The sequence below is a fragment of the Canis lupus genome, chromosome 31, assembly GCF_003254725.2.
Source record: "Canis lupus dingo isolate Sandy chromosome 31, ASM325472v2, whole genome shotgun sequence".
Classification (NCBI taxonomy): domain Eukaryota; kingdom Metazoa; phylum Chordata; class Mammalia; order Carnivora; family Canidae; genus Canis; species Canis lupus.
The window spans coordinates 22,081,339-22,104,940 of record NC_064273.1 but is presented as its reverse complement, the minus strand read 5'-3'; the positions used below and the strand labels follow the sequence as shown (position 1 = coordinate 22,104,940).

At 38.6% G+C, this 23,602-nt stretch overlaps 1 protein-coding gene and 1 long non-coding RNA gene across 14 annotated transcripts in view; one reads left to right on the top strand and one right to left on the bottom strand.

The window, feature by feature from the left end:
• The window catches only part of LOC112661805 (uncharacterized), a 414,903-nt gene extending 396,809 nt beyond the window's left edge, over window positions 1–18,094 (bottom strand). For 2 of the 3 annotated variants that reach the window (XR_003137985.3, XR_003137981.3), the window contains exons 1-2: window positions 17,822–18,092; window positions 13,165–13,351 (exon numbers count right to left, since the gene is read on the bottom strand). This is a non-coding gene — a long non-coding RNA (uncharacterized LOC112661805). Of the gene's footprint in view, window positions 1–13,164; window positions 13,352–17,821 lie in introns of all 3 variants that reach the window. The other variant, XR_007407640.1, reaches the window with a different exon arrangement.
• LOC112661802 (amyloid beta precursor protein) overlaps window positions 1–23,602 on the top strand; it is a 262,644-nt gene that overhangs the window by 9,334 nt on the left and 229,708 nt on the right. For 2 of the 11 annotated variants that reach the window (XM_049104716.1, XM_049104715.1), the window contains exon 1: window positions 18,140–18,187. The exons of the other annotated variants lie outside the window; for them this stretch is intronic. The gene's annotated coding sequence lies outside the window, so the exon portion shown is untranslated. Of the gene's footprint in view, window positions 1–18,139; window positions 18,188–23,602 lie in introns of those variants that run through there. 11 annotated transcript variants of the gene reach the window in all.

Genomic DNA, 23,602 nt, shown 5'->3' with positions numbered 1-23,602 from the left:
TGTTTAAAAAGTTGTGAATGACCCTTACCTACAAGTGTAGAGAGAAAATTAAAGCCTTCTAGGGGCGCCTGGGTGGCTCAGTCAGTTAAGCGTCTGCCTTCAGCTCAGGTCATGATCTCGGGGTCCTGGGATGGAGCCCCACATCATCCTCGGGCTCCCTGCTTGGTGGGGCGTCTGCTTCTCCCTCCCACTCAGCCTCCCCGCCTCCCCCCGTTTCTTGCTTGTGCTCTCTTCTCTCTCTCTCTAATATATAAAAAATAAAGTCTTTAAAAAAAATTAAAACTTTAAATAAGATTTATTTTTTCAGCCTTTTCTGTAACATTTTATTGTGGAAAGGTTCCATAAATGGCTGTCAATAACTTAATGTTCAGTCATTTGCAACTTTTTATTTCAGAAATTCAGTTGACTTAGCAAAAGTTGTCTCATTCTTGAAAGGTTTCATCAATCCTCAGATTGTTTGGGACAGTTTCAATTGAGGGTGCCAAGAAATGATTTTGTTTGAATAAGATTTGTGTATTGGGACTAAATTGAGTAGACATCAAAATGAAAATTTCATTATCGTTGTCCTTTTTCAGTTTGCTGCTTTTTTGCTTTTTTTACAGCTAGTATTTACTTCTTACTCGTGAGCCAGGATCAGAATTGGTCCTTTAAGATAAAAAACTTGAGTTCTGTTATTTCTCCAAAAGAATTGTACTATTCAAGTTCACAGGCTTTAAGTCAGTGCCACTATATGCTATTCCCTTGACAGGCATTGAAAATCTAATCGAGGTCATTATGATTAGCTTTGTGTCTTGCTAGTGTTTTTTCTCAGGCTTATTTTTAATGTTATATGTCAAGTGTTAAATCCTCTTACACCCCAGAGTCCAGAAAATTTAAATCCAATGAAAGTAAACTAAATTTTGAAATCTTACAATTGTTTTGTGTGGGGGTAACATTCCCAGCTAACTGATGGGCCCTTTGAAGGTGAAGGCAGCTTACATATTGCTGCTGGTTTGAGGAATGTGAAGGGCTCCACTTGGCAAGAGTACATTTGTGACAAAATTGCAGTTTTGAACTTACTGCATACTTGTTCAGTGAAGTATGAGAGGGAGGGAGTCCTCTGAGGGTAGCCATGTGACTGGAAGGCCAAAATAGTAGGAGCTAGGCTACTGGTGGCTGGATAGAGATGTCCTTAAGACCGTGCAAGTCCTGGGAAGTAGGGACTGAGTAATTTGTCAGCATGGCCATTCAAGATAGCTGATACAAAGATAATGAAGATCGAGGGGGCAGGGAGGTCAAACCTCAGTGAGCAAGCTAGGAAGCACTCTGTTTCCAGGCAGTTCCTTCCCCTTGTCTGTATTTACAGTTTGAATACTTCACCTCATTTTGTGGGCTGGACTCAAAGATTAAGTTGTTATCATTGTGAATTTTCTTATGGGAAATTTTTGTCATGTTGTAAGGGCACTGGTGGGAGTATTCAGTTTTGGGGGAGTTCTTTCTTACATGTATGTGTTTTTAGTTGTATTTGTTGATTTCATGCACAGCCAATGAGGAGATTTGAAAGAAATTTTCACATAATTTCCCCCCCGGAGGAAAAAAAAAAAAAAAAACATTGGTTAAAATATTATTCTGCAGGCTTCTTACCATTGTTAAATTATTTATGCTTCTTAAAAATTCTGACACATGAACTCATTGCTTGCTTGCTCATTCATCTCAGAAGGGGAACACTGAACACAAACCCAAGCCTATTGATCGATTCTTCTAGCAGATGAGGGGAAGGTTTAAGGCAGGATATTTAATTGGGTATTTGAATTATGTTTTCATGTGTTTTGTCTCTATTCCAGATTTTCTCCAGGCGTTTGTGATTGACTTCTGTGATATTGACACTGATTTGGAGTTCTGTTTGTTTTTTTTATCCTTATTAATTTATTGCCTTACTGCATTTTTCTGCCCTTTTTCTTGAAAATTTGAAAGCATCATTCATTTTATGGACATGTACTGGATGCCTTCTGTGTTTCAGTGGTCACATGAGCACTAGAATCTTTGTGGGGTTATGAGTAAACAAAGAAATAACTCACTTTGTACCTTGAAGGATTTTGCAGCCTGATAGGGTAAGAAACCCAGTATGCCCAGTATGCCCAAGGCTCCAAGGGAGGAATGTACAAAAAGTCTTCAGAGTAGAGGCAGGCAGAATTTAAACTGGGTTTTAAGGATGAGTAGGGGTTAACTCTGGGGCATAGTAGAGATTTCCAGACAGAAGGAATAGTGAAGGTGTAGAGGTTCAAAAGAGGAAGCCTTAGGAATGTGGGTGGGAGAGATGGTGTGGGGATGGAGGAGATTAACAGCTTTGGATGCTTTGATGAGTTTGAACTCCATTTTCTTAGCAAATGGGGGTATTTTTAGATGTTCCTAAAATGGGAATAGACATTAATGACTACAGTTCAGGTACATTTAGGAGCCTTTGCTGAAGTTCTTGTCAATGTCTGCTTAATCCCATTAGCCAGATGGTAGCACCTAACTGCAAGGGAGGCTGGTAGATGTAGTGCATTAACTGGAGTATTGTCACCAGGAATGAATTCTAGATTCTTTTCTTAGGGAATAAGGAGAGAGTAGGATATTGGGTGACAAACACCTGGCATTCTGGAATTTGCAGGGAATACAGTTCAAAGAGGTAGAGGAAAATGGGTAGATTCATAAACATTCATAAACATCCATATGGAACCAAAGGGTAGATTCTCTGTAAGGGTAGGTTTTTGGAATTTGACCATTTATCACAGGAAGCACATCTCTAAGAATAGAGGAGATGAGGAATGCTTTTTTATTTTTATGGCAGGAATACCCAAGAGCTGAGCCTTCACTCTGGCCATTGGTACCCAAGATGGTTACACTTGTGTTCCTGGGAAACCCTTCCAAACGGTGATGGAAAAACACCTAATTCTTGTGGCTCTGTAGACAGTCTTGGCAGGGTCAGTTTACTCTCCCTGTCGGTAAACTATCTTTCATTGGTTTAGAGACTTTCCTAAAGCAACCTTGTGCTTGTTCTTTAAAAGGAAGAGCACATAAAATAAGCTTTGAGGTTTTTAGAAAAGCATGATGCTCAGAACCTTTTGAGCTAGTTTTGTCTACCATGTTCAACTTCTTTTCATTGGTCTACAGCCTTTCTTTTCTTTTTCTCTTTTTTTTTTTTTTTTCAAGATTTTATTTATTCATGAGAGACAGAGAGAGAGAGAGAGGCAGAGGGAGAAGGAGGCTCCATGCAAGGAGCCCGATGTGGGACTCGATCCTGGGACTCCAGGCCCAGGCCCTGGGCCGAAGGCAGGCGCTAAACCGCTGAGCCACCTGGGGAATCCTGCTCTACAGCCTTTCAAATTTGTTAAGGTGCACCTGTGTTATTCAAACAGAATGGAACAATCTGTGGAAAAGAGAAAAAATAAACCTTAATATAGTCGAGTAAAAATGGGACTGCCATTTTAATATTCGTCTTAATTACTCACCTCTTTTTTTTTTAAGATTTTATTTATTTATTCATGACAGAGAGAGAGAGAGAGGCAGAGGGAGAAGCAGGCTCCGTGCAGGAAGCCGACGTGGGACTCAGTCCCGGGACTCCAGGATCACACCCTGGGCCGAAGGCAGCGCTAAAACCGCTGGGCCACTGGGGCTGTCCTCACCTCTTTTTTTTTTTTTTTTTTTTTTAATTCAATTAATCTAAAAGTGGTCAAATGAAGAAACTTACCAGAAAGTGTGTGATGAAATAAAGATGTGGAGAAACCCTAGAATCTTGGGCAGGCTAGATATAATCATTCACATTAGGGAGTGTTTGAAGTTTCATAGTACATATTTAACAGCACCTAAAGATATATTTAATATATGTTCTAAGAATTTGATGTATTGTACATGGTTCCATCTTAAGGAAATGTCTAAATATCAAGGTTCCTCTACAACTAGTCTTGGTTTTATTTTCTGATTATTACTTTTTGAACCCTTGGTTCTCTTTAAGAGAATTCAAAAGCATAGTTCAAGTTTGATCATTTAAAATCTGGGCATTGATTTTTGTTTTGTTTTTATTTTGAAGTATCTGTCAAGGAAATATTCTATCTCGTCAGTTATAGAGAATGTATTCAGAAAAACATGATAATTTGTATGTGTCTGGAATAGCTGTTGATGATAATGAGAATCAGAAAGAGTAGCCATTGTGTGTTTGAATGTATATTTCTCTCATGTTAACTTGACCATATTTTGAAATTAATACTTTTTCTTTCCCCCTAAAAAGGGTAGGTGGTAATTGTATACATTTGAAACTGTTTCAAAATTATGGTAGATAGAAATTGAAAATAAAAGAAAATCATGTTCTTTAATTGCAGCATAATTATAACGGTCATATATAGTTTGTAGAATTTGAAAAACTAATTTCACCAAAGGCCGTGCATTTTATGCTGAATTCTGTATTTAAGCCCAGTCTGAAATGGGTTTGCATTTAGTTGGCTCTGGATTGCACAGTTAGGGACTATTGCTGGTTTTATTGACTTTAAATAGTTGGTAGTTTATTTTTCAGGCAATTAGATGTATATCTTTAAGATCACCTCATTGAAGAAGCGTACGGTTCAGGCATATGTTCTGAGAAGAATACTTGAGTTTTCTTGATTGAGGTTCTTAGTTTACCTGAATCATAAATATTTTATTAGGTTTGTTCACAGCCTGTTGTATCTCTAAGTAAACTAGCTCTCTGGAAATAACTCTACTTTTCTGATCATTTAAAATACATTAAACAAATTGATATGATCACAAAAATTGGTGGAAGAGTTTCTAGTTAGGTACCAATAAAATGTACATGTTCATTTTAGTGCGTATAAATTCAAGTGAAAGTTTTAAAAAAAGATCATAATCATCTTTATGAAGTAGAATAATCATCATTTTATATATTTAATTCAAAGGAAACTGCAAAGACAGGCTCTAAGTTCCAGTGGAGACAGTAAGCTCCAAGTCCTAATGACGAAGAAGCACGGAATGGCAGTGTTCTGTTCCGATGCTCTCCTGGTGTCATTGCATCTCACAATTCCCCTAGCCTCCACGTAATGCTCAGAGCTGACCCTCAAGAAGAGCTGTCTAATAAAAGTATAATGGGATCACAGATGTAATTCAGAATTTTCTAGTAGCCATGTAAGAGAGTTAAAAGAAATGGGATACTAATGTTAATGTGTTGTACTGAACATGGTAAGTCCAAAATATTATTTCAACATATGGTCAGTTTAAAAATTATTAATGAAATATATTACGTTCTTTTCTTCACTATATGTCTTCCGAGTTTTATCCATAGAGCATATTTCAACTTGGATTAGCCACATTTGAAGTCCACAATAGCTACACATGGCTAGTGCCCACCATATTGAATAGTCAATATGTAGAAGGGCCAGTTCAACCTACTGCTATTCAGAAAAAAAATCAGGTTTGGGGGCAAGTAGTATCTACAAGCTGTTTCTAAGTTCCCTCACTCTACAAATGAAGAAACTGGAATCTAGAAACCTTAGGTTACCCAGCATCAAAGCCCAGTCCCTGTCTTCTGACTTCTGGTCTCTTTCTTCATCACCCTCATTCTCCCTTTCTCTGTTGCCTGTTGCTGTGACTACTTTACTATGTCTCCCAAATGTTAGGTGGTTGGTATCAGTTCAGTACTGAGCCAGGACACTTAAAATCTTGCCCACTCAAGAAGATATGCTTTGATCTGGACAAAACTGTGGTTTTTTGGGCAGGGTAAATAAAATTACGAGGTATATCTAGAACCTTTTTTGATATGTGCACTGTTGGAGTAGGAACTTGAGGGGGGGATCCTTTGGGATCCAGGGCAGGGTATGTGATTCTGAACACTGAACTCTCAGCTGCCCACTGAAGGGAAAGGTCGACAAGGCATTGTTATAAATGTTCTATTGTGTAGATGAGATCTATTCCTGGAAACAACAGGGTTAAGCCTTCCTTTTTCTTTTCTTCTTTTATTTTTTGGAAGGCCGCCCATATGTGTGCCCACAGTTCTTACCCATTTATAAAGTATATTTTTTGACAACTTAAGCCCGGTGCACTCCTGACGTGTTATTTTCAGAATGTAAGCAAATGTGGAAAGCTTTCTGCATGGCAGGATGGGTTGGCGAAGGCAGGAGATCAGTGTGCTCCTGGGATCGTTTACAAATGCTGTAAAGTATTTGTTTTACAATATGAAAATGCATGATGGGTAACCTTTTAGAGTTAAGAGGTTATTTTTCTAAAATATGTACAGCCTGGATTTTACAGACTGTGTAAGAGTGCTTTGGAAACAGTTAAGTTTATTATGTGTTTAGGTTTAGCGATTTTAGGTGAAGAGTTAACCATTTTTCTATTTGAACCTTAGGACTTCTCATCTGTGGCTAACCTTTACCCACAAAGGCATTATTGATCTTTAAGTTAAGTAGGCACTGTATTTTTGTCACATTCTATGAAGAAAATAATTGAATTTCACGAATGCTGATGTATGGGACAATACAGAAAAGATTCAGGTCTTGTAGGAATGACCTAAAAGTACAGAGATAACTGTGTTTCCTGTGGCAATTGTCTATTGAGCTTTAAAAAATGGTCTTTAGGGCAGCCTGGGTGGCTCAGCGGTTTAGCGCCACCTTCAGCCCAGGGCATGATCCTGGAGACCCCGGGATTGAGTCCCACATGAGGCTTCCTGCATGGAGCCTGCCTCTCCCTCTGCCTATGTCTCTGCCTCTCTCTCTCTCTCTCTGTGTCTCTCATGAATAAATAAATAAAATCCTTAAAAAAATAAATAAAAAATTGTCTTTAAACTTAAAATATTCATGATACTTTTTAGCAATTTTTCATACATTTGCATAGTAAATATAACCAAGAGGAACAGAAGTTTAGAGCTTGTTGATGTTTGGAGGGGGGTCTTTTTAAAAAAAATATTATCATTATGAAGTTTAAGTTAGAGTTTTTTAAATAGAAGAGTATTGCAGGCACACTGTAGGTAACTTGGAGAAAGTATAGAAGCATGCATAAGCCTACCACCCCCAAATACCTGTTTTATGTAATTTTTTTAAGCATTTTTGAGATCATGCTGTTAAGTTCCATCTTATATCCTGCATTTTACTTCTTAACATTAAATCTTAGGCTATTAAAAACTCTTTGTAAATATATTATCCAGTGGATCTATGAGTCTGTTTATGGCAAAAGGAACTGTATAGTTTTGGGGCATGTGCTTTTTAATTTGGCATTTCCAACACAAACTTAGGTTGGAAGTAGTGATGTAGGGAAGAATTATGCACCAAATACCTGTTAATATTTTAAGTTTTTTTTTTCAATTTATTTGAGACAGAGAGAGAGAACATGGGTGGGGAGAGAGGGGCAAAGGGAGAGGAAGAGCGAGAAACAGACTCCCCACTGAGCAGGGAGCCCAACACGGGGCTTGATCTCAGGACCTTGGGATCACAACCTGAGCTGAAGGCAGATGCCCAACTGACTGAGCCATGCAGGTGTCCCAATATTTTAAGTTGTTGTTGAATGATCAAAATCACTGCCCTCAAGGACTGTTCAGTGTGATGATCCTTCAACTATAAAGTAGTACTTAAAGTGAGATGAACAGAAACCATTAGAGGTTAACAGAGAAATAAGGAAAACCTGACCTAGAGATTCCATCAAGCAATCATCTTATTTAATAATTCCACGATCACTTCTGTAGGAAGAAGTTTTGATAGTAAGAAGTTGTGAGATTTGACAGGCAGACATAGCCAGGCTTCAACGTAGACATCACTGAAATTGTGATTTCAGTTTACTGGAGCCATCCAATGAGAGCATTAATTTTGTTATGGGATTACATAGATGTAAATAAAGCATCCTCTTTCCCATTTCCCTGCTTTTAAAGTCTCTCCTGACTTCATGTGGCTAAAAAGTATCAGAAACATTTACTCTATAAAGTTCCCAAAGGGGGATCCCTGGGCGGCGCAGCGGTTTGGCGCCTGCCTTTGGCCCAGGGCGCGATCCTGGAGACCCGGGATCGAATCCCACGTCGGGCTCCCAGTGCATGGAGCCTGCTTCTCCCTCTGCCTGTGTCTCTGCCCCCCTCTCTCTCTTTCTCTCTTGCTGTGACTATCATAAATAAATTAAAAAAAAAAAAAGTTCCCAAAGGTTAAGAATATTTAGCCACAAAGAAAGAACTTTAACTATGTGTGATGAGATGCCTCCTCTACAGACCCTTTTCTGAGGTTATGGACATGGTCAATAGACCAGTCTTCTATTTCCTATTCTAGATTTTTGGAGCAGGGACTATGTTGTTTATTTATTCTTTACTTACTGCGAATAAATATAATACTGTAAGATCTAGTGAATACATGCTACCCTCAGAAGCCTAAACCTTTTTCTTAGTCTTGTCATGCCTCCACAATCTACTGCTCTTTGTTAAAATGGAATATAACCTTGTTAAAATGGAATATAACCTCTCAGAACTACCTGCTTCTTTTGGGCTTTCATTTTTTTTTTCAATAATAAAGCTTCCCTTCCCTTTCCACTACCCCCCCATCCCATGTAAAAAAAAAAAAATATATATATATATATATATATCAAATAAAATTTATATGGCTTTTCTCCTGTTGATCTGTCTTGTCAGTTTAATTTGCATGGCTCCAGTTACTGAACTGATGAGGCTAGAGGAAAAACTTTCTCCTCTCCTTTAAGTATTCAAGCTGGAAGGAACAATTAATGCAAAAGCTGTGAGGTGGGACGGTGCTGGGGCATGCTGTCTGAAGAAGTATGTGAACTGTCACTAATGTCCCACCAATTATGTATACATAATTTATCAGTAGCAGTTCGCATTGATGAATCACTTGTAAAAACTAATATTGCCTTCCATATTGAATTTACTCAGTCTCGGGGAAGAATATTTTTTCAATAAAAAGGAATTTATGGAAGACATTTTGTATTCTAAACATTTAAAACAGCTCTCCCAGGATATAATAATTCACCTTTGCCTCTGTATTTAAAGATACTCTCTTACAGTTATTTTAGGTTTGTTGTGTGGCTTTTTTTTTTCTTTGTTCCAACTAAAAGAACTTCCATTAGAAACTTGGCAGTCAATCATGTCATATTGTTGGGATTCATAAGTTCTGAGATAAACACCTTTATTTTTAGCATATGTAAAAATAGATGCTTCCTTGGCTTTTGCTAGAAGATGAAGAAGAAACTTATATAGCTCTCTCTATGACTGAGCACTGTCAGAAGTACTTTTCGTGTATCCTCAACAGCATCCTGGAAGTAGCTACTTCCATCACCATTTTGTATATCAAGCTGGTCAAGTATCCTCAGCTGGGAGGGAGTTCACAAACCAGGTTAGAACTTTGTCTTTACTGTCTGTCCTCCTAACCACTCACATCTCCTTCCTCTAGCAGAATGGAATGATGGGTGGAGTTCAGCCAGTCCTTCTTGGACAAGGCAATTAGTTCCTTGAGGAAGCAAGCTGTTACAGCCACCGCTTGATAAGGCATAAGAAATATGCCTTCAGGTCTGTGCTCCCCTCCCTCCAGCCTCACCTATATGAACTTCTGAGCCCTGATGTCTTCACATGGCGTCTTCCCCCTCCTCTGCAACCACTCCTTCTGTCCCAATCTTACTCCTTCCCTTTCTCTCACCCCAAATAGAATAATCCAGACTATAGCTGTTGGAGGCATTTAGACCTTGCACTGGAGTCCATAAACTCCTTCAGTTATTAATGAGCACCACGACCACAGGACAATGACTTAACTTACCTAAACCTAAATTTCCACATCTACAAAGTATCTGTAAATAGGTTGGTTGGGAGAAAAACTGAATTAAGAAGAAGAAGGTAGGCAGTCCAGAGCCTGGCCAGTAGCAGGCTCTGAATAATGGCTCAGATTTTTACTGCAAGCCTCTTTGTAACATCTCTTCCTTGACCCTTTGGGGCTGTCCCTGTTCCAGTTGGCAATGCTTTACTCCTGTGAATGCAGAGGCTGGGACAGAGGTCCAGTTACGGTGGCACTGCACCGCCTTGCTTCACGTTTCAGGGCTATCAAATAGCTGGAAGGCTGGAGCATCTCCACATTTCATTGACAACATTCTTAACGTCTGAAAACACCAATGACTTTAAAATTCTGCAAAGACTTTGTGGTCAAATTGCTAGAGACTGAAATGTCTGTGAACCCAGAAGAAAAGCCACTTGGAAAGGAACGTAAAGAATGCTTGTCCAGGATGCGGCCCTCCTGCCTGGCCCCTTTCCTGCCACTCCTCCTTGTGCCCCTCCTTGGCATTTTCAGCAGTGACCCTGCACAAGTGATAGCCCTGGCTGCTTAGACCAGCTGGAGACAGCTCCAGAATTCCTGATGGCTGTCTCTCAAAGATCTCTGCTAACTCCTTTGAAAACAAAGGGATTGTTTACCACATGTCACAGGGGACTGGAAAGGAGGTAATTGAGAGCTCTTGCTGAGGGGATCTGTTGGCTTCTAGCACCTGCAGAAGATTCCTGAAATGGTAGTAGCAGGACTTTAGCTCCTGGACCTGCTTGTTTGTGCATTGACTCTGTATTAGAGATGTGCATTTCTATTCACATCTTATCTGTGTATTTCTCTACTTGTGTCAGTCGGACATTAGATTCAGGAGAAAAATCACCATGTGCCTTTAGTGGTTTCAGGTGACTCGTAAATTTCATTAATCCACAAAATGTGAGTTGAATGTAGTGGTATGCTTTTTAGTTTGGGGCGGTTTTATTTTAGGGCACGGTCTTATTTTGGATGGGGGAGGGATTTTTTTTTTTTTTTCAACACAAACCCATGAGACTGCTGGGGGTTTTGATGTTTTAATTCTAGAAGGATGTACTCTCTCCCTGTACCCCCCTACCCAGCCCCCAATCTTCCTTCTGACCCGGCATATGTAAGGCCCCATCAGATGTTAGTCTTTGCGATCCTGTTACACCCACATCCTGTGGCAGCATCCAAGTGCTTTGAGGCTGACTTAATATGGATTAATTTAACAGTTGCTCTGTGAAAACAGATGCTCTCGGCTGCTTATTTCTAATAAATTAATCAAGCTATATAAATGGTGTTTTTCCCTTTAAGAAGCCACATCTTCCTTGAAACTGTAGACCGAAAAAGTAAAACTAAAATGCTTCTGACTAAAATTAGTGTATTATATTTAAAACCCTTCGCCTGAGACTGGTTATGACATGCTCCTTTATTACATTTCTAGTCAGGTGCTTATTCATAAAAATAAGGCTTATATAAGTGGTTGTGTTCAAATGTTATACCAGTCTGTTTTGGCAGTTTGACCTTTCACAATAGCCAAATAAATATATATATATTTTTTTACCCTGAGAAGAGAATTATTTAACATTTGTGTGCTAGCAGTATGTCAAGTGAATTCAGAGCCTGAATGCAACCGATGAGACTTTGGGTGGAACTATGAAAATATACTGATGTAAAAGGAAAGACCAAACTATACTGGGTTAAAGAGGCATCTGTATAGGGAGGGAAGTTTATAACAGACACTTAGGAAAATCAACACAATTATTTAAAAAGTCATATGGGAAAATCATTGGGTGAGAAGAGCCAGAAAAATCTAAAGAAAAATGTAAAAAGTACAGAAATTGAAACTGCATAGCACATGTAAAGACAAATCCATAGGACAAAATGGAAGTGTAGAAATAAACTTGTATGAATATTACATTCCTATGTAATTAATGCAGGATATGCAATTAATGCAGGATAAAGGTGGTTTTCCACATCAGGAGGAGAAAAGATTATTCATTAAGTGGTATTGGGATATCTGTCCGCAGAAAGAAGCTGGCTGATTATAATATTTAGAGAGTCTATAACAAAGGGCAAATTTCTTTAATCCACAAAGGGCTCTTACAAATCAATTAGAAATACTAAATATGAACATCTTAAGAGTAAAATGAGCAAAACACTTTAAAAACTTTTATTATGAAAAAAATTAAAGCATACAAAAGAGAAGAGAATCCTTTGGTGCCTGTCACCCAGCCTCAGAAATCATAAACTTATTAGTAACCTTATTATCTATCATTATTTTAGGTAAACAACTCCCAAACTCCTTTTCCTCACTGGGCTCTTTTGAAATAAATTCAGTGAGATAATTTTAGCCATACATATTTCATTATGAGCCTCTGAGAGAATTGAAATAAACAAAGGAAATATATTTAATAGACAGTACTCAGGAAAAAATATACATAGCCACTAAACCTATGCAGTTGTGTTCAATTTCATTAGTAATCTGGGAAATTCAAATTAAAACAACACATTTTTTAACCATCGAGTTGGCAGAGACTGAGGAGTCTTGCCAGAGCTGGCAAGAATGTGAAGAAACACATTTTTTTCTACTGTCAATGGTACAGAAGTTTTCTTTTTCTTCTTTTTTTTTTTTTTTAAAGATTTTATTTATTCATGAGAGACATAGGCAGAGGGAGAAAAGGCTCCGAGGAGCCTGATACAGGACTTGATCCTAGGTTCATGACCTGAGACAAAGGCCAGATGCTCAACCACTGAGCCATTCAGGCATCCCGGTACAGTCAAGAACAATTGTTCAGAACTTTATGAGCATACCCCTCAATTTAGCAGTTCTAGGAATTAGTAGCATAATGTATTGTATGACTGTCCACAAAAGAGGACATTATTAGGGGCACCTGGGTGGCTCAGCCAGTTGAGCATATGCCTTCAGCACAGGTCATGATCCCAGGGTCATGGGATCAAGCCCCATGTCCCGATCCCTGCTCAGTTTCTTCCTCTCCCCCTCTGCCCTTCCTCTCCTCTGCTCCTGCTCTCTCTCTCTCTCTCTCTCTCTCAAAAATAAATAAAATCTTAAAAAGAAGAGGACACTATTAGAGCATTAATTGTATCCTTTAAACAAATGTATTTTTTACTATTGTACCAAACTGGAATAGAATTCCACCATACATTTAAAATAGTGTTAAGTGAAAAAAGGAATTTGCAGAAAGCAAGCATAATAAGTTACATTGAGGAGCATCTTATATATAGAACAAAATTTATGTGCATAGAACATATCTTGATAGTTGGGGATATTCACATCTATACTAATAAGGATGGTGGCTGCATAGACCATCTCTGAAAGATCAAGTGTATCTAACAAAATGCCTCTTGATAACGAGACAGTGGAATGGAGAAGAAGGTAGTACATACTTACTTTTTACATTATCACCTTCTATATTTTTTATTCTTTGTCACAATGCAGACACTTTAGAAAGGTGCCCTACTACGATGTGCCACCTCATCTTGGCTGTGTAATTCCCTTGTTCTTCGATTCCTGGTAGGTGGTAGTCAGCCAGCTTGGAACAGTTGACCTCAGGAACTTCTTTCCACAACAAGCCATCCTGTTCATTATTTAAAACATGTCTAATTTTAGGAAGACATGTATTTTGATACAATATCTATTATCTTCCCAGTTGACTAAGGAACGTTACTTTTATAAAGTTGAGAATAGCAAATTTAATTGTATCATAAAACTAGCTCATTTCAGTGAATTTCATCTGTTTCATGGGTAACTGCTACATCAAAACTTGCTGTTGAAAGTAAATATTTCATTCTCATTTGCTCTATATTGAACATCACAAAGCAACTCCTTCAACTCAAAATTTCTATTGTTGGCACTTGTAATATCATTTCGGAAGTTGATACTGATGCAAGCTATGGAGTTCTCATCAATTGAATGGAAATGTTCTGTCTCTTACTGAATTTACACTGGGCATTTTAACACAGAAAGTGAAAAGAATGGACCATGATAAAATACTTGTTTTATTATTATTTTTAAGATTTATTTATTTTGGAGAAAGAGAGCACATGCAAGGAGGGGGGTGGGAAGGGGGGGGAGGGTGGGAGAAAGGGGGACAAGGGGGACAAGGAGACTCTCCATACTCAGCATGGAGGCCAATGCAGGGCTCAGTCTCACAACCCTGAGATCATGATCTGAGCTGAAACCAAGAGTTGGACACTTAACTCAATGAACCACCCAAGCACTGCAATAAAATACTTGTTTTTAAACTTATTTTAGATTTTCTTAACAAATGGAAACTATAACTGACTTTATTAATTAAATGTTGAAGGTAGACCCTACTAAATTAGTAGCAAATTGTTTTTAATAACTATTTGGGTGTGGGAAATTATAATAAAACATACATTGCCTAAGATGCAAAATATTTGCACAGTGTGCTAAATTAAAGCAGTAAATTGAGATTGTATCGGGGTATAATGTAAACTAAATATGAAATATGGAGAACATTCTTTCCTTGGTGACAGAGGCAGGGCAAATACTATCTCAAAATAGGAACAAAGTTAGATTTGGTGAGGCTGCGGTAATCTGCTCCCAAATCATAGTAAACAGCACAGCTGAGGTTGGGTCTCAGGCTCCTGGCACTTAATGTGGAAGTGACTTGACCTATGGTGCCTCTTTAACTCCTGTGGGACAGTAACCCAAAAACTTTTGATTTTGAAAACTTCATTATTTTTGAAGACATCTTTGTACTTACCTTTTAAAGTTTTTTTGGCTTAAATGTGAAAGATTTAAACATTAAAGATTTTCTTTTCTTTTTTCTTTCCTTTCCTTTCCTTTCCTTTCCTTTCCTTTCCTTTCCTTTCCTTTCCTTTCCTTTCCTTTTCTTTTCTAAGATTTTATTTATTCATGAGAGACACAGAGAGAGGAGAGGCAGGGATACAGACAGAGGGAGAAGCAGGTTCCATGCAGGGAGCCCGATGCGGGACTCAGTCCTGGGACTCCAGGATCACGCCCTGGGCCAAAGACAGGCACCAAACCGCTGAGCCACCCAGGGATCCCCCATTAAAGATTTCTTTATGGATGAAAACCTTATCAAAATCTATTCCCATTCCACATTGGTTATAAAAGTTGGAGGTTGTGGCCAGTAAAGTAATACTGAATTTTTCTAAAGCTGTCTTTGACCTTGAATAAAGATTTTAAATTTCTGAGTAACTTAAGTGTTTAAGTGGCTTCTTTTTATATACATACAGTATTGACTGTTTCCCCATAGGTTTGCTGATTATTGAAATACAGGCAAGATATATTTCTATTTATTTTCTTAAGTAATACTGAGGGATGGTCTCTTAATTTTTTAAAGATTTTATTTGTTTATTCATTCATTCATTCATTCATTTGAACACATGAGCAGGGTGGGGAGGGGTGCAGAGGGAGAGAGAGAAAGGAGAAGCAGACTCCCCACCAAGCAGGGAACCTGATGCAGGGCTCAATCCCAGGATTCCAAGATCCTGATCTGAGCCGAAGGCAGATAGATGCTCAACCAACTGAGCCACCTAGGTGCCCCAGTATCTTAATTTTGAGTAGGGGACCATCTAACAGGATTGAACTGGTTCTACAGAAAGGTGTGAATCTTGGTGAAAATGAACACGTGATATATCCATTTAGAGACGTGTTGCTGCAGCAAACCAGCCACAACTTTATTAGTAAAGCCCATGTGAAGAAGCATCAGGCTAGGGAAAAGTCTGGTGGTGCAGCTTTCTTAAATTATCCAACATGCCCCACTTGGCAGCCAAAAAAAAAAAGTTCACCTGTTCAGAATGGATCCTGCTAGCTTTAAAGAAGCCCCTGTTGCTACTTATCAAGCCACTTAAACCACCAAGCATGTTCCACTGAAATGCCAGCATAATCACCTTAATGGTTGCAAAAATTCCTTTTGTGTACCCTGTCATCCGGACCTGACATGTGTATGCTATTCTTACCCGTCCCCATGCAGTGTTTTCCATAGGTTACATAGTGTGACCTGGTATCACACATGTGCCCCTTGACGGTTGCTTATCTTTGAGGGAGTGGCCTTCCGTGCAGGTCAGAGACCATCCCTGATCTGGCACAATAGTTCATTGCTTTCCCGAATTCTTTTTTATTTTCCTTAAGATTTTATTTATTTAGGGGCACCTGGGTGGCTCACTGCTTGAGCATCTGCCTTTGGCTCATGTCTTGATCCCAGGGTCCTGGGATCAAGTCCCACATCAGGCTCGCAGCAGGGAGCCTGCTTCTCCTGCCTGTGTCTCTGCTTCTCTCTCTCTCTCTCTGTGTCTCTCATGAATAAATAAATGAAATATTTTTAAAAAATATTTTATTTATTTGAGAGAATGGTGGGGACAGGCAGAGAGGGAGAGGGAGAGAGAGAAGCAGACTCCCTGCAGAGCTGGAAGCCAGCTGGTCAGGTGCTCGATCCCAGGACCCAGAGATCATGACCTGAGTGGAATGGCACATGCTTAACCAGCTGAGCCACTCAGGCACCCTGCCTTTCTGAGTTCTTGAAAGCTTTATTTGTGAAACTCTTCATGGAATAACTTTATATTGTTTATTTTTTAAAACTCCCCTTAATCTTCAGTTTCTTGACCTGTAAAATGGGACTAATTAGAAAAGTACCTTAACTTCTAGGGGTGTTAGGATTAAAAGAAATAACACAGCCCAGAGGACATAGTGTACACACAGTAAATATTTATTATTACCACCGCTGCCGTGAGCCAACATTGATGATTGGCTCATAACATTTGCAAGACATTTTTAATGGCTCTGCTCACGTACACACCCATGTTTATAAGTGACAACACGTAACCTTAGTCCCCTGCTATGTCCCCAAAAGTAAAAGAACTTAGTCATCCACAACCCTGCCCTGTAGATACAGATTTTCTTTCTTTCTTTTTTTTTTAATTCATGAGAGAGACACAGAGATAGGCAGAGACGCAACACCGGCAGAGGGAGAAGCAGGCTCCCTGCAGGGAGCCCTATGTGGGACTTGATCCCAGAACCCCGGGATCACAACCTGAGCCAAAGGCAGATGCCCAACCACTGAACCACCCAGGTACCTCGCGGATAAAGATTCTCATTAGAAAATTAAAAGCAGCCTAATATTTTTCCTTTGGTTTTGTTGCTTGTTTTCCTCTTCTAATGTGGCCATGCCTAAAATGTAGGCAAAATCAGGAAATTGTAAAATACACTGTCAGCCTATTCATAAAGCATTAAGTAACATTCAAGTTGATTTGTGGTTTTTGCAAACTTCTGAGGCTCATACAGTGGACAAATGACATGTAATTTTCTAAAAGTTGTAATTAGACTCTTGGTGTTGGTATTTGCAACTTCAGATTTACATGTCATCATGAGCATTCCTATTTTTGCTTGTTAAGCAATTTTCATGCTCTTTTAATTCCCACAGCGTTCTATGAGGTAGGTACAATTTTATTCCCTAATTTACAGATGAGGAGCCCAAATCATGGTCCTTTTGTTCCTGATCACAGTTTGGGGTTAGAATTTAAGCATATGCTGTCTGATTCCAAATTTGTTCTCTTTTCTACTCTAGAATGTCTACATAAATGAATTTTCTTTTGGTGTTAAAGCTAGAAAGGAGCTTAACCTTACTTTAAACCCAACCACACACCATGATGTTTGTTGCCATCCTTTCAATAGATAATTTGTTTGAATTGAGTTAAAAGTATGAATTGATACCAGCACCAAACAGCCCCCCACTACGAGATTACTATTTTTTTTTTATATATATAAACCAGATTTTTTAAAGGTGTTAATGCCAGTGAGGTTTCCTATCTCGATTAACTTAAATTATTCTCATTCTGGTCCAGATGGCACAGATAAGACTTTGCATTTGTTGAAATCCAAACTGTCATTTTGACTGCAGCTGGTTTTTAGAGGTCTGATTTGGAAGAAGCAGTTAGTGAGAATTAACTCACTGGTAAACCTCAGATGGAATTTCAGCCAGCAGCCGTTTTCCATTTTGTTCTTCCTGCCCCATGCTGACACTTTCATTTAAGAAATTTACAAAAGGAAATTGATTTACTTTATCCAGGCTGTGGTTGTCCCTTGTTGGCTCTACATCGCCTCTCCACTTCGTCCCAGTGTCTGTGATCCACGCCTGAAGAGCATGGCCTTCTTCCGTCCAGTGGGAATTGGGTTAGTTCTGATGCCCTGATGATTCACACTGCCAAGGATGGAAAGCTCTGATGCGTACTGGGTCAGTTGTGGTCACTGCAGCAACAGTTTGTTGATCTTAGGGAGCATTCCATAGTTGCTGATGTAATTGAAGATGATTGGAGCAAGAGCTCTCCCCCCCACCCCCGCTTCAAACTGGTCCTCTGATGCCAGGTCCTCTTAGCTGTGTGAGCTCTCTGAAGGAAGCATTGTTTTAAGTCTGCATTTGGGTAAGGTAAAGATCTGTTCTCAGACATTAGTACCTTTTTGTAAGTTGCAACATTAGAAAAATTTTAACTACGATGTAGGGATGAAATTTATAAATTTTTCAGTACCAATTTAATTTGTTAGCCCTTGAAATGCAATTCTCTTTGTGATAACTCTTTGTAAAACTCTCTTGCTCTGCCTGAAAATTCTGTTCAGTGAGATGCTTCTCTTAGACTGTGTATTGGATTTTTAAGAATTGTAGCTCCTTTTAAAAAATCTGGTACTTTGCAGGAATGAATTATGGAATAAGCCCATAGTTCTTAAAAGTGTGGTCTGGGGGTGGGCCAGTGACTTAATAATCACTTCAGTGGATTCTGATGGAAGCTAAATCTGAAAGCCACTAATGTAAATTTCTTTTACAAAATGTTGACCAGATTCTGAGCTTTTAGATCAAGCAGCCTTTTGCATCCTTCATAAGGTAAAGGATGGTTTTATGCACAATTATTTGATAATGAGTTACCTTTGAATTTAAGGTGTGTCTGCATGATAAAATGCATTCTTCTCAGGGCAAGAGGGTAGCACCATTAGTTCTTCTGTCCTTTCCAGTTACTTGATTTTGTGCATTAACATACCTTCTTCCCTACTTATTTCTGATCTTTTATGTACATTGCATTATGGTGTTTTTTTGTAGTTCAGGATATTGATCAGCCTTTCCTACCATACTAAAATGTACAGACTCAATCTAAAATCATGGTTCAAAGTAATATGACATCTACAGAAGTACAATTGACTTTTTCGTTTTTTGAGAGAGAGAGAGCATGGACGGGCAGAGGTAAAGGGAGAGGGAGTGAATCTCAAGGAGGTTCCAAGCTGGCCTGTGTGGAACTTGATCCCGGGACCTGAGATCATGGCCTAAGCCAATATCAAGAGTCAAATGCTCAACCAACTGAAAATACAGGTGCCCCTAAAAATACAGTTGACTTTTGAACAAAGGGGTTATGGTCACTGACCACCCTCCTAACCACCATGTAGTTGAAAATCTATATATAATGTTTGAGTCCCCAAAAACTAAACTACCAATAGTCTATTGTTGACTGGAAGCCTTGTCAATAACGTAAAAAGCCAACACATAGTTGGTATGCTCTAATATATACTGTATTTTAATAAGGTAAGCTAGAGAAAATGTTATTAAGAAAACTATAAGAAAAATACATTTACAGTACTGTACTGTGTTAATTGAAACAGAATTTTTGTATGAGTGGACCCATGAAATTCAGACTTGTGTCCAGTGGTCAACTGTATAAGAATGTCCTAATATTTCCCCACAGTCTGCATAAAGTTGCAAACACTCATTGCTTGCCAAGAAGGTAAACGATATAGTTGAAGAAAGTCTTCCTTTTCCCTTTCCTTGGATGAAATAGTAAGCAACCAAACCTCAGTTTGCTTTCTGAGTCATTTAGTCTTCCATTTTGTATTTGTAGTTGGTAAATATTGAGCAAGAGATACTGTAATGTATCCATTGGAAACTGTCTACTGACAAATTATTTATGAAATTGGGAGAATGTTTTTTTTTGGGGGGGGGAGAACGTTTTATACTCTTTTAATCCTTTGGTTTAATCCTATATTTTGATCCTTATAGCAAGCATAATAGTATTTGTGGTAGTTTACATAATCTGACAACCTTTCAAAGGGATTTAAATTTTTTTTTTTAAATTTCAAAGAAATGTGTCATCCAGATTCAACAATTGATCACATTTTGTTCTTGTTTCAGCACACACACATAAACATTTTTTTTTTCTGTCGTGAATTTCAAGCATCATATCATTTTACCTGTATATACTTCTGGCCATAGGTTTCTAAATGGATTTGATGCAAGATTTTATAATTAGAGCAATGTAGACTAAGAAAAAGACCACTAGGTATTAGAAGTTTTACAAAATATATTATAGTTCTTATAAATTTCCAAAATATTCACTAGAGCCACAAGAAATACTTGGCCAACTCTCATTAAAGAGGAAAATAAGTTCCCTAGTAAGCCCTTTGTTTACAGAAAAAATGTGTATTTTGTTTCATCAATAAAATCCTAGGGAAGGCCATGACTCATATCCACTAAATGAAAGACCAGAAATAGGATCTCTCCTGTCTTTTTATTTATCCCTGGGGTGGGTGACCAGAATATTTTTATATTACTGCTAAGTAATGTTTTAAGAACTATGACTTATTTAGAGTTTAGGATTATATTCTTTTTTTTTTCCTTTTGTAATTCTATCTATTGCTTCTAAGTAAGAGGTTATAGCTCCTAAAATTTATCTGGTTTTGCTCTCTTGTTTTCCTTTTTCACCCTCTGCAATTCTGTGATTCCTGGCAGGGAAAGGGTCCTGCTGGGAGTGTTTTCTTGTTATGATGACAAGCTGCCTCTCCCCAGGCCACGTCTCACCTACTTGTTTTGTGATAGTGAAAATTATCTTATAGCAACTTGAAACTGCTTCGAGTGTGATCTCTACTAAAAATTTTAGGTAGTATGATTGATATATAACATAAATTTCAGGTGTACAACATAACAATTCCATATTTTATATATTGCAAACGATCACCACACTAAGTCTGGTTAACACCTATCACCATACATAGTTGCAAATTTCTTCTTCTAATTATAACATTAGTCCAATTATAATACAGGGCATGGGTTTTCACTTGCAATAAAAAATAAAGTAACATAACCAATTTTTTTCAAACAAAAATATAGATTAAGTGGGACCTTAAGCTATAAAATTGGTTTTAAAAAGCTTGTTTGTTTTCATTGAAACTTTAAAAACCAGTGCCTTTGTTTTAGCTTCCTTTCAAATACTAAAGCACCTCTATGGAACCCCAGGGTTCCATAGGGGACAGTTTGAAAACCAGTTGTCTAAGGGGGCCAGTTTGTGGTTAATTGGGCGAAGATCATTGTAATCTCTTCATAGATCTAACAGTGAAAGACAGTGCCTTGAAGTCAGGACCAACACTTAACTTCTAGGTTAGAAATAAGCTAACCAGTCTGTGTTCTAGTTCATTATCTATCTTTAGGTTGTTCAAGGTTTAGATAAAAGGAAGTAATCAGCACAAATTATTGCAACAGCATTTCTTTAAAAAAAAAAAAAAGATTTTATTTACTTCAGAGAAAGAGCAAGTGAAAGAGAGAGAGAGCACGCACTAGTAGAGGGGGCAGAGGGAGAAGCAGACTCCCCGCTGAGCAGGGAGCCCACTGCAGGGCTCAGTTCCAGGACCCTGGGATCATGACCTGAGACAAAGGCAAATGCTTAACTGACTGAGCCACCCAGGCGCCTTCCAACAGCATTTCTGAAAATAGATTAGGTGGACTGAGGTAAACTCACTGCTCATTAAAAATACACATTTTGAAATTATTTATGAATCAGATTGTTGTAGATGTTGAAGAGAAATCATGGAGTTCAGACTTTTGCCTTATTCAAATGTCAGTTTTTCTTAGGGGGCCAGACATTGCAAAACCCTAACTTAGAACCTAAATAATTTTGTACACATTAAAAAATAGCATTCCTTAGAGCCTGATGGCATCAGGATAGAGTAGAATCATTAGAGTATATATTTGTTAAAGATCGATTGTGATTGGTGATTGCGTATCGTGTGTGTCGTGTGTGTGTGTGGTGAGGGGGTTGTGTGGGGGGTATGGGGGGTAGTATATGGGACGTGTGCATGTGTGGGGTGGGTGAGTTTGGTGCGTGGAAGTGCATTAGATATGTGGAGGCATGTGTGTACATGTGTGTTTCTCATTCAGACATAGTGGGGGAGTGCAGGATGAGAGGAGCACAGACATGCATATGACAAAAGGGTTTTTTTTTAAGATTTATTTATTTTTAATTTATTATTATTTTTTTTTTTTGAGAATGAGAGACAGCACAAGTGGGAGGGAAAGAGAATCTCTAATCGACTCCATACTGAGTGTCAAGCCTGACAGGGCTCAATCTCATAACCCTGAGATCATGACCTGAGCTGAAATCAAGAGTTGGATGCTCAACCTCATGCAGCACCCAGGCACCCCAACGAAACTTTTAAAAGAATTCCAGAACAATTCCAGAAATTCCTACCTCTTGTTTCCTCTATTGCTTCTTCCTAGTACGTATACAAAACACTCTTGGTTTTGTGAAATTGGGAAGATAGAAGCCTAGGATAAGGAGGTAAAGGCAGGCAAAGGCTCTTAGACCTCCAGTGTCTTCCAGGGAAGGCTTGCACTTAAAATCTGATGGAAGACTCTCCATTTGGCAAATGAAGATACTTCAGAATGAATTTGAGACGATAGCGGGTATGTTGGCTTCTCCAAGTAGTTTGTATTTTTCTTCATGTATTAGTGTGGAAATTGAAAATGAAAATTTGGGGTGGTTTAAAACAAGGGGGTGGTTGGAGTTTGGAGTGGTTGGATTGAATTTGCATTGAATTCAGGAGAAAACTCTTCTGGTTTTGAATATTTTTTTCATGGTTCTATGGTTACTAGTTAGGAAGCGGTAGAAAATTAAATGATTTCCACTGATACGTACTTGAATGTCCTTGAGTTAACAGGAAGTCTTGCATCCCAGGAGACTGCTTTCAGCCCCTGTAAGTTTTCTGATAGATTGGAGAAGTCTTGAATCCTGGCTAAGAAAGTCTGGTGCTGCTCCTGCAGAGATAGTAGTAATATTCATGAGTTTTACCTTCTTGATGAGCTAAGAATTTAAGAAGGTAATTCTAATCCTGGTTTTATCTTTGGCTTGCTATCTGATTATGCACAAAGCATAATTATAAGGGATGGTATCCCTCGCCACCTATTCAGTAGCAATTGTGTGAGTTCTTTAAAAATACTGGGGGAGAGGTGCCTGGATGGCACAGTCATTTAAGCATCCTTTCGGCTCAGGTCATGATCACAGGGTTATGAGCATCTGATTCCACGCTGAATGTGGAGTCTGCTCGAGATTCTCTCTCTCTCTCCCTCTCCCTCCCTCTCTTGTAAAGAAATAAATAAAAATATTTTTAAAAATACTGGAGAATGGGCACTGTCATACATTCAGAGAGACCTGAGAAAATGTCAAGATGGGGGATGATTTTGACTGAGAATCCTATTGAGAGTGGAGTGGTGAAATTTATTAGTCTTACTTTAGATATTTGGCAACGCTTAGGTTCTAAGAAATACCAGATAGCTTTACTTCAAGAAAATAATCAGTTATGCTTTTTTAGGGAATCATTCTAAATCGTGTGTTAAAGACATAGCCTCATTCTGAATCTTACAAGATTTTTATTTATATATTCATGAGAGAGAGACGCAGAGACATAGGCAGAGGGAGAAACAGGTCTCTATGGGGGCCGATGCAGACTCGATCCCAGGATCCTGGGATCACAACCTGAGCCAAAGGCAGACCTTATTCTGAATTTTGACTTATTCACAGTAAATTCTACAGTG